Here is a 10,050-nt window from a genome sequence, read left to right as displayed (position 1 = left end):
CAACATGAAGGTCCTTTCATACACAGACGACTTCGAAATCACATGACAACACCCAAACACTAGAGCAGCAGCGTCAAACATGCAACACTATATTACACAAATGAAACAATGCTCACCCAGAACAGAATGTCTGCATTTCCATAGAAATCTTCCATTACTCTTTTAACCCTAGACAAATATGAGTCCAGCTCACACCCTCTAGTCTCCTTTTAATGGACAGTATCTCCCGCTGATCTTCGCATAAAACACACGCATGGCGTTCACTTCCCACACCAATAACATAATAACACAGAGAGAAAACACAAACTAAATGCTCTCAGAACAGTAGATGACACCATGATTAGATAAGACAAAGAATTATACGTCATCTGCCTGGCCTTCCATCCTCTCAAATTCAAATATAACAAAGCTGCAAACCACACAAAATAGTGCACTCAGAACAATCACCGGCTGCTTAGCAACCACAACCAGCAAGCAATGATCCATGTCCGGCACCCAACTCCCACCCAAACTACTCTATAACTAACCACCAATTCCACGGTAAATGTAAAGGTTACCACTGCTTCACACTTTAGCAACCTCTACTCACAAGCCCCACCGCCTCTTAAGTTGCCGGACAAACACTGAGCAACCAACAGCCCAATTCAGTTTTAAATTCCAACCCACCACAGATACATCCATCAGAAACCACACTCCCCAGACAAGCACGAGTCACGTTCTCCTGCTTACGCTTTGAATATTATCCATCTCTGTAACACTGCATACACCGTTTCAACATACCCCAAGATAGCTCATGCCCGCGAAGTAACTACATTAAAGAAGACATCGAACACTTACAACTCTGCACTCTCTTCACATCACAACACTTTATGACCAGTCGTCCCAAGTGGTGGACGTGGCCAGCTCCTGAGTGCTGCAGGAGCTTCGTAAGGATAGAAGGGATGCATGGGGACGAAAGTAAGTATATATATACTTCATGAATGCAGAAACACTACTAAGAAAAGAGACATGAGAATCTTGAGTGCTTTCGTGTGTTAACAACTTTTGGAAGTATTGTTTGATGTACGTAAGGATTAGTGGAGGTTCGTAAAAGGTTTATCACAAGAGACAAAAAAATAAGATTTGATACATTTGCCAATTCTGTTGCATATATCAATATCATTCATTACGTTTTGTAAGTTTCAGACACATCGTTTCTTTAAAGCGGCTGTATAAACTCATGATAATGATCTTTAGTTGATATCAAAGTTTTGTGTTAAACGCTCTTTTTCTTGACAATTTCACTTCCCCAGAGACAGCATTTGTGGCATTTAGTCTTCAACCATTTCTTATCTGCTTCATCCCGTACTACATCTTACTCCGTAAGGGAGAGTCATTCTGAATTTCATGTTTGATGTTTAGAAATAATACATTCGCTTGCTGGGTCATTTCTTTCCCCCATTGGTCCTTTAACGTTAGCAATCGTTCATCATAACCTTGGGTCCATGGTTTACGACCAAGCCTATGAGCAATACCTACATCATGTTGGTTCACATATGATTAAAGTGACTGTCATTACCGGCCAAGTGATGGCAGTATAGCTTTCCATATTATTGAAGGCTAGAGTTGGAGGCTCTACTGACATGAGAATGACACTCTTTTCAATCTTATCCGCATCTGCAATTCAGTTTCTAGTTTTGCTAAGTTAGAGTCTGTGACAGATACAAGTATACTCTCCTCAAATTTACACTATTCGACATCTTTTCTTCTAGATTTGCAATGCATATGGTGTTAAATTTCTTCATATAGTTTGTGTAATTTTCTAGTTTCAATGACATCAAGAACTAAATTGATTTTCCTTTATTGAGTAAAGACTAATGAATAGCCAGAGGAATTAATATTAGATAAGATCCCCCTCTCCATGCATAAGTTTTCTTTTAACAAAACCTGGTTGTTCTTTGTTTGAGCTTTGCCTCCAGGAGTACTGTATTTTATGGTTTCTGGTACAGGTCGTCACCTTGGATAGCTAGTTTCACTAGCTATCCAAGTAGTAACTTTAAAGAGAAACCAATATGAGAAAGAAGAGCACTGGAGAACAAGTGTGGAGGGAGCTTCAACAGCGCATGCGCGATAAAATCAACCAGGAGTGCTAATTTTGCCCAGATTTAGCTGATAAGCCTTTAATTCTGACATTAATGATAATCAGGTTATACTTCTGGGCTTTTCTGAATTATCCCTGTTATTGTGGAGAACATCTTCAACCTGGGACCATCCCAAAATCATGGTAGCCTGGTTCATAACACAACAAAGCTGGCTGTGATAACACACAGTAAACATCATAATACATATTGTAAATTTCCTCCGATCAAGTAAAGTTGTTTGTAAGACGGATGACAGCTTGTGTCTGTGCATCCGGGAGTCGCTGACGTCGGTAAAAGAATGCTAAGTGAGGTGCGAGTCAGGTGAAGCAGCAGCCGGCCGTGGGCGGTGTCAGTTGGAGACAGAACACCGCCTAAGCAACGTCAGCGAAGAGCTCACTTGTCCGCAGTTCTCAGGTAATCTGCTTTGATCGTTCATTCTGTGTTTATCTCCAGTGGAAACCATGAACAACGTAAATGTTTTAACCGTTGCTGAGAACAACATTTAACGTCTGTGGTAAAGAAGTAGTGGTATTATGTGTGTGGCGAAGAGTATTACTAATCTGTGTGGTTAGAATATAAACACTACTGTAGTCTCACAGCAGTATGGGAGGGTGGTCAGCCAACAGGCCCATTAAGACTAGGTGAAGATAAGGGTACCAAAGCAGGAGCAGCTTGCGGTAGTGCAAGTTAAGACGTCTCCATTATGGTTCCTCATTAGGCAAGTACGGTAAGAATGCTGATCAGATGAAACACACACACACACACACACACACACACAGATATATATATATATATATATATATATATATATATATATATATATATATATATATATATATATATATATATATGAACATGCAGGAGGGTGAAAGTCGGGCAAGGAATAGAGTGAATTGGATCGATGTGGTATACCGGGGTCGACGTGCTGTCAATGGATTGAATCAGGGTATGTGAAGCGTCTGGGGTAAACCATGGAAAGTTCTGTGGGGCCTGGATGTGGAAAGGGAGCTGTGGTTTCGGGCATTATGCATGACAGCTGGAGACTGAGTGTGAGCGAATGGGGCCTTTGTTGTCTTTTCCTGGCGCTGCCTAGCGCACATGAGGGGGGAGGGGGATGTTATTCCGTGTGTGGCGGGGTGGCGATGGGGGTGGGTAGAGGCAGACAGTGTGAATTGTGTGCATGTGTGTATATGTGAGTGTCTGTGTGTGTATATATGTGTGGGTGTGTATGTTTGCGTGTGTGGACGTGTGTGTGTGTGCATGTGTGTGGGGGTGGGTTGGGCCAGTTCTTTCGTCTGTTTCCTTGCGCTACCTCGCAGGCGCGGGGGACAGCGACAAAACAAATAAATAAATATATATCTGGGGATAGGGGAGAAAGAATACTTCCTACGTATTCCCTGCGTGTCGTAGAAGGCGACTAAAAGGGAAGGGAGCGGGGGGCTGGAAATCCTCCCCTCTCGTTTTTTTTATATTCTCTAAAAGAAGGAACAGAAAGGGGGGGGGGAGGCCAGGTGAGGATGTTCCCTCGGAGGCCCAATCCTTTGTTCTTTGCGCTACCTCGCTAACGCGGGAAATGGCGAATAGTATGAAAGAAAGAAAAGAAAGATATATATATATATATATATATATATATATATATATATATATATATACATGAGGTGTTCAGTCTTGCAAATGGAAACGGTGAAGAGCTTGTAGATTTGTGTGCTGAAAAAGGACTGGGGATTGGGAATACCAGGTTTGAAAAGAGAGATATAGATAAGTATACGTATGTAAGTAGGAGAGATGAACAAAGAGCGTTATTGGATTACGTGTTCATTGATAGGCGCGTGGAAGAGAGACTTCTGGATGTTTGGATGTTAATGTGCTGAGAGGTGCAACTGGAAGGATGTCTGATCATTATCTTCTGGAGGCGAAGGTAAAGATTTGTAGAAGTTTTCAGAAAAGAAGAGAGAATGTTGGAGTGAAGAGAGTGATGAGAGTAAGTGAGCTTGGGAAGGAGACTTGTGCGAGGAAGTACCAGGAACCAGGAGAGACTTATTGCAGAATGGAAAAAGGTGAGAGCAAAGGACGTAAGGGGAGTAGGGGGAGGAATGGGATGTATTTAGGGAAGCAATGATGGCTTGCGCAAAAGATGCTTGTGGCATGAGAAGTGTGTGGGGGTGGGCAGATTAGAAAGGGTAGTGAGTGGTGGGATAAAGTAAGATTGTTAGTGAAAGAGAAGAGAGAGGCATTTGGACGAGTTTTGCAGGAAACTAGTACAAATGACTGAGAGATGCATAAAAGAAAGAGGCAGGAAGTCAAGAGAAAGGTGCAAGAGGTGAAAAAAAGGGCAAATGAGAGTTGTGGTGAGAGAGTATCATTAATTTTTAGGGAGAATAAATAAATGTTTTGGAAGGAGGTAAATAAAGTGCGTAAGACAAGAGAACAAATGGGAACATCGGTGAAAGGGGCTAATGGGGAGGTAACAACAAGTAGTGGTGATATGGAGTGGATGGCAATGGAGTGAGTATTTTGAAGGTTTGTTGAATGTGTTAGATGATGGATTGGTAGATATAGGGTGTTTTGGTCGAGGTGGTGTGCGAAGTGAGGGGGTCGGAGAGAATGATTTGGTAAACAGAGAAGAGGTAGTAAAAGCTTTGCGGCTGATGAAAGCCGGCAAGGTGGCAGGTTTGGATGGTATTGCAGTGGAATCTATTAAAAAAGGGGATGACTGTTGTTGACTGGTTGGTGAGGATATTCAATGTGTTTATGGCTCGTGGTGAAGTGCCTTAGGATTGGCGGAATGCAAGGATAGTGCCATTGTACAAAGGAAAAGGGGATAAAGGTGAGTGCTTAAATTACAGAGGTATAACTTTGTATTCCTGGAAAGTTATATGGGAGGATATTGATTGAGAGGATGAAGGCATGTACAGAGCATCAGATTGGGGAAGAGCAGTGTGGTTTCAGAAGTGGAAGAGGATGTGTGGATCAGGTGTTTGCTTTGAAGAATGTATGTAGAGAAATACTTAGTAAAACAAATGGATTTGTATGTAGCATTTATGGATCTGGAGAAGGCATATGATAAAATGAAAGAGATGCTCTGTGGAAGGTATTAAGAGTATATGGTATGGGAGGCAAGTTGTTAGAAGCAGTGAAAAGTTTTTATCGAGGATGTAAGGCATGTGTACGTGTAGGAAGAGAGGAAAGTGATTGGTTCTCAGTGAATGTAGGTTTGCGGCAGGGGTGTGTGATGTCTCCATGGATGTTTAATTTGTTAATGGATGGGGTTGTTAGGGAGGTGAATGCAAGAGTTTTGGAAAGAGGGGCAAGTATGCAGTCTGTTGTGGATGAAAGGCTTGGGAAGTGAGTCAGTTGTTGTTTGCTGATGATAGAGCGCTGGTGGCTAATTCGGGTGAGAAACTGCAGAAGCTGGTGACTGAGTTTGGTAAAGTGTGAAAGAAGAAAGCTGAGAGTAACTGTGAATAAGAGCAAGGTTATTAGGTACAGTAGGGTTGACTTAGTTGAGCTTTGTGTATCTAATAATGTTTTCCAAGATGAAGGCAATACTTATAGACAGAAATTTGGTCTTGCCATGGGAGATCCACTTTGTCCTATTTTCAGTGATACTGCGTAATTGTAGGATTGCATTTAATACCAAGGAATCATTTCAGTTTCCTTGACTAATTCTTTCACACACAGGCTCTTTATATCTCAGCTTGTTCCGTCCTTGAAGAATGTGTGGAAGTCGAGAACATTATCTCGGAAAGCAAAAATGGGTATGTTTGAAGGAATAGTGGTTCCAACAATGTTGTATGGTTGCGAGGCGTGGGCTATGGATAGAGTTGTGCGCAGGAGGATGGATGTGCTGGAAATGAGATGTTTGAGGACAATGTGTGGTGTGAGGTGGTTTGATCGAGTGAGTAATGTAAGGGTAAGAGAGATGTGTGGAAATAAAAAGAGCGTGGTTGAGAGAGCAGAAGAGGGTGTTTTGAAGTGGTTTGGGCACATGGAGAGGATGAGTGAGGAAAGATTGACCAAGAGGATATATGTGTCGGAGGTGGAGGGAACAAGGAGAAGAGGGAGACCAAATTGGAGGTGGAAAGATGGAGTGAAAAAGATTTTGTGTGATCGGGGCCTGAACATGCAGGAGGGTGAAAGGAGGGCAAGGAATAGAGTGAATTGGAGCGATGTGGTATACCGGGGTTGACGTGCTGTCAGTGGATTGAAGCAAGGCATGTGAAGCGTCTGGGGTAAACCATGGAAAGCTGTGTAGGTATGTATATTTGCGTGTGTGGACGTATGTATATGCATGTGTATGGGGGGGGGGTTTCGGCCATTTCTTTCGTATGTTTCCTTGCGCTACCTCGCAAACGCGGGAGACAGCGACAAAGTATAATCATAAAATATATATATATATATATATATATATATATATATATATATATATATATATATATATATATATATATATATATATATATATATATATATATATGATTCATGTGAGAAACTGCAGAAGCTGGTGACTGAGTTTGGTAAAGTGTGTGAAAGAAGAAAGTTAAGAGTAAATGTGAATAAGAGCAAGGTTATTAGTTACAGTAGGGTTGAGGGTCAAGTCAATTGGGAGGTGAGTTTGAATGGAGAAAAACTGGAGGAAGTGAAGTGTTTTAGATATCTGGGAGTGGATCTGACAGCGGATGGAACCATGGAAGCGGAAGTGGATCATAGGGTGGGGGAGGGGGCGAAAATTCTGGGAGCCTTGAAGAATGTGTGGAAGTCGAGAACATTATCTCGGAAAGCAAAAATGGGTATGTTTGAAGGAATAGTGGTTCCAACAATGTTGTATGGTTGCGAGGCGTGGGCTATGGATAGAGTTGTGCGTAGGAGGATGGATGTGCTGGAAATGAGATGTTTGAGGACAATGTGTGGTGTGAGGTGGTTTGATCGAGTAAGTAACGTAAGGGTAAGAGAGATGTGTGGAAATAAAAAGAGCGTGGTTGAGAGAGCAGAAGAGGGTGTTTTGAAATGGTTTGGGCACATGGAGAGAATGAGTGAGGAAAGATTGACCAAGAGGATATATGTGTCGGAGGTGGAGGGAACGAGGAGAAGAGGGAGACCAAATTGGAGGTGGAAAGATGGAGTGAAAAAGATTTTGTGTGATCGGGGCCTGAACATGCAGGAGGGTGAAAGGAGGGCAAAGAATAGAGTGAATTGGAGCGATGTGGTATACCGGGGTTGACGTGCTGTCAGTGGATTGAATCAAGGCATGTGTATGGGGGTGGGTTGGGCCATTTCTTTCGTCTGTTTCCTTGCGCTACCTCGCAAACGCGGGAGACAGCGGCAAAAAAAAAAAAAAAAAAAAATATATATATATATATATATATATATATATATATATATATATATATATATATATATATAGAGAGAGAGAGAGAGAGAGAGAGAGAGAGAGAGATAATTATATAGCGTTAATGTGATGGCATTGATTAGGGCCTCCGTAACCGGTGCCGTCTCTCCTAACATAAAACAAGATGAAGACGCTGATTTGCTCATTCTGAACAATATTGAACTCATTTCGTTGTACATTTGAATAAACAAGGATTATGTGCAGTATGTTGGAAGTGAAGAGTCTATAGACTGCACAGAATTGTGGGCATTTTGAAAGCATTTAGACAGAGGACCGGATGAGAGGAGTCATAGTTAGGCAAGCCGCGGCTACAATGATTACAGAATTGAAGAGAAACAACGAGATAGGTTGAAAGATGTAAGTCTGTCTAGCTGTGGGGCATGAGAGGGGTACATGAACCCTGTGGTTGAACAGAAGTGCAAGGTCAGTAAAGGACGAACAGTTGTGTGAATGTGTATACTTAATGGAATAAATGAAATGATTTAGGCGGAAAATAATGAGAGAAGAGAAAGGTGAATGTTTATGATAGACATGTGCAAGACACGGAGGTACATGTGATGTTTCACAACTTGGTCTTCTTCCCTTGAATTGTTATCAAACTGGCTCTTGTGTTAAGAAAGCCAGTGCAGGGCAAGGCATCCTGTAAGAAATGTTCAATATTGTGGCAGATTTACAAAAGGGCCCGTTTATGTGAGTGAGATATATAACAACTAACATAATGACACGCGGCTCACGAGAAATATTACAATTCACATTGTTATGAAGAAAAGGGCCAAGTTTCTCGGGGTGAAAATAATGGCTTTGAGCTCTTGAGTACTGGGGGAGAAGGAAGAGCCTACTGGGGGAGTTGTCCCACTGGTAAACATGGTAAGGTATTTTCCTAGTGTGGTGGAGGGTTGACCGAGGAGCAAGGCGGAGAACTGCTTCTCAAGGTCACCTCCCTCAAGGTGGCTTCACCTGGTCTGACTCAGGTCCCGCTCTGCACTCCCCCGGTGCGCAGAGATGAACTTCAGACATTTTAATACTACGCCAACAGTCGTCTCCACCCATTACGACCGTCTGTTCTGAATATCATTCGTATTACAGTAGAGAAATTCGACCACGATTTGGACCATTGCCGAAGCGTTTTGTTTACTGCTGTGTTGATTAGAACTCTTTTCCAGCGATAGTCTCTACAATATCTTATTCGCTCTTTAAGCACACACACACACACACACACACACACATGTATATATATATATATATATATATATATATATATATATATATATATATATATATATATATATATATATATACATATATATATATATATATATATATATATATATATATATATATATATATATATATATATATATATATATATATATATATACATATATATATATATATATATATATATATATATATATATATATATATATATATATATATATATATATATATATATACTCTTTTTTATTATACTTTATCGCTGAATCCCGCGTCAGCGAGGTAGCGCAAGAAAACACAAAAAAATGGCCCAACACACGCACATACATCTGTATATACGTACACGTCCACACACGCACATATACATACCTATACATCTCAACGTATACATATATATACAATCAGACATATACATATATACAAGTGTACATAATTCATACTGTCTGCCCTTAATAATTCCCGTCGCCACCCCACCACACATGAAATGAAAACCCCCTCTATCCGCATGTGCGCGAGGTAGCGCTAGGAAAAGACAACAAAGGCCACATTCGTTAACACTCAGTATCTTGCTGTCATGTATAATGCACCGAAACCACAGCTCCCTTTCCACATCTAGGCCCCATAAAAATTTTCATGGTTTACCCCAGACGCTTCACATGCCCTGGTTCAATCCATTGACAGCACGTCAAACCCAGTATACCAGTATACCACATCGTTGCAATTTACCACATCGTTGCAATTCACTCTAGTCCTTGCACACCTTTCGCACTCCTGCAAGTTTTGACCCCGATCACTCACAATCTTTATCACTCCATCTTTCCTCCTCCAATTTGGTCTCCCACTTCTCTTCGTTCCCTACACCTCTGACACATATATCCTCTTGGTCAATCTTTCCTCACTAATTCTCTCCATGTGACCATTCAGTTTCAAAACACCCTCTTCTGCTCTCTCAACCACACTCTTTTTATTACCACACATCTCTCTTACCCTTTCATTACTTACTCGATCAAACCACCTCACACCACATATTGTCCTCAAACATCTCATTTCCAGCACATCCACCCTCCTCCGCACAACTCTATCTATAGCCCACGCCTCGCAACTATATAACATTGATGGAACCACTATTCCTTCAGACATACCCATTTTTGCGTTCCAAGATAACGTTCTCGACTTCCACACATTTTTCAACGCTACCAGAACTTTCGCCCCCTCCCCCACCCTATGATTCACTTACGCTTCCATGGTTCCACATACGCTTCCATGGTTCCATCCTATCTTCCTACACGTACACATGCCTTACATCCTCGATAAAAACTTTTCACT

General features: G+C 41.4%; 1 protein-coding gene across 2 annotated transcripts in view; it reads left to right on the top strand.

The window, feature by feature from the left end:
• The first annotated feature begins 2,397 nt into the window (after positions 1-2,397).
• Positions 2,398-10,050, top strand: part of LOC139761948 (venom carboxylesterase-6-like) — a 125,350-nt gene continuing 117,697 nt past the window's right edge. Inside the window, exon 1 of one of the 2 annotated variants that reach the window (XM_071686657.1) lies at positions 2,398-2,534. The gene's annotated coding sequence lies outside the window, so the exon portion shown is untranslated. The remainder of the gene's footprint in view (positions 2,535-10,050) is intronic. The other variant, XM_071686655.1, reaches the window with a different exon arrangement.

The sequence above is a fragment of the Panulirus ornatus genome, chromosome 42 (assembly GCF_036320965.1).
Source record: "Panulirus ornatus isolate Po-2019 chromosome 42, ASM3632096v1, whole genome shotgun sequence".
NCBI lineage: Eukaryota > Metazoa > Arthropoda > Malacostraca > Decapoda > Palinuridae > Panulirus > Panulirus ornatus.
Note: the sequence above shows the minus strand (reverse complement) of the source record. Positions and strands in the feature narration are given on the sequence as shown.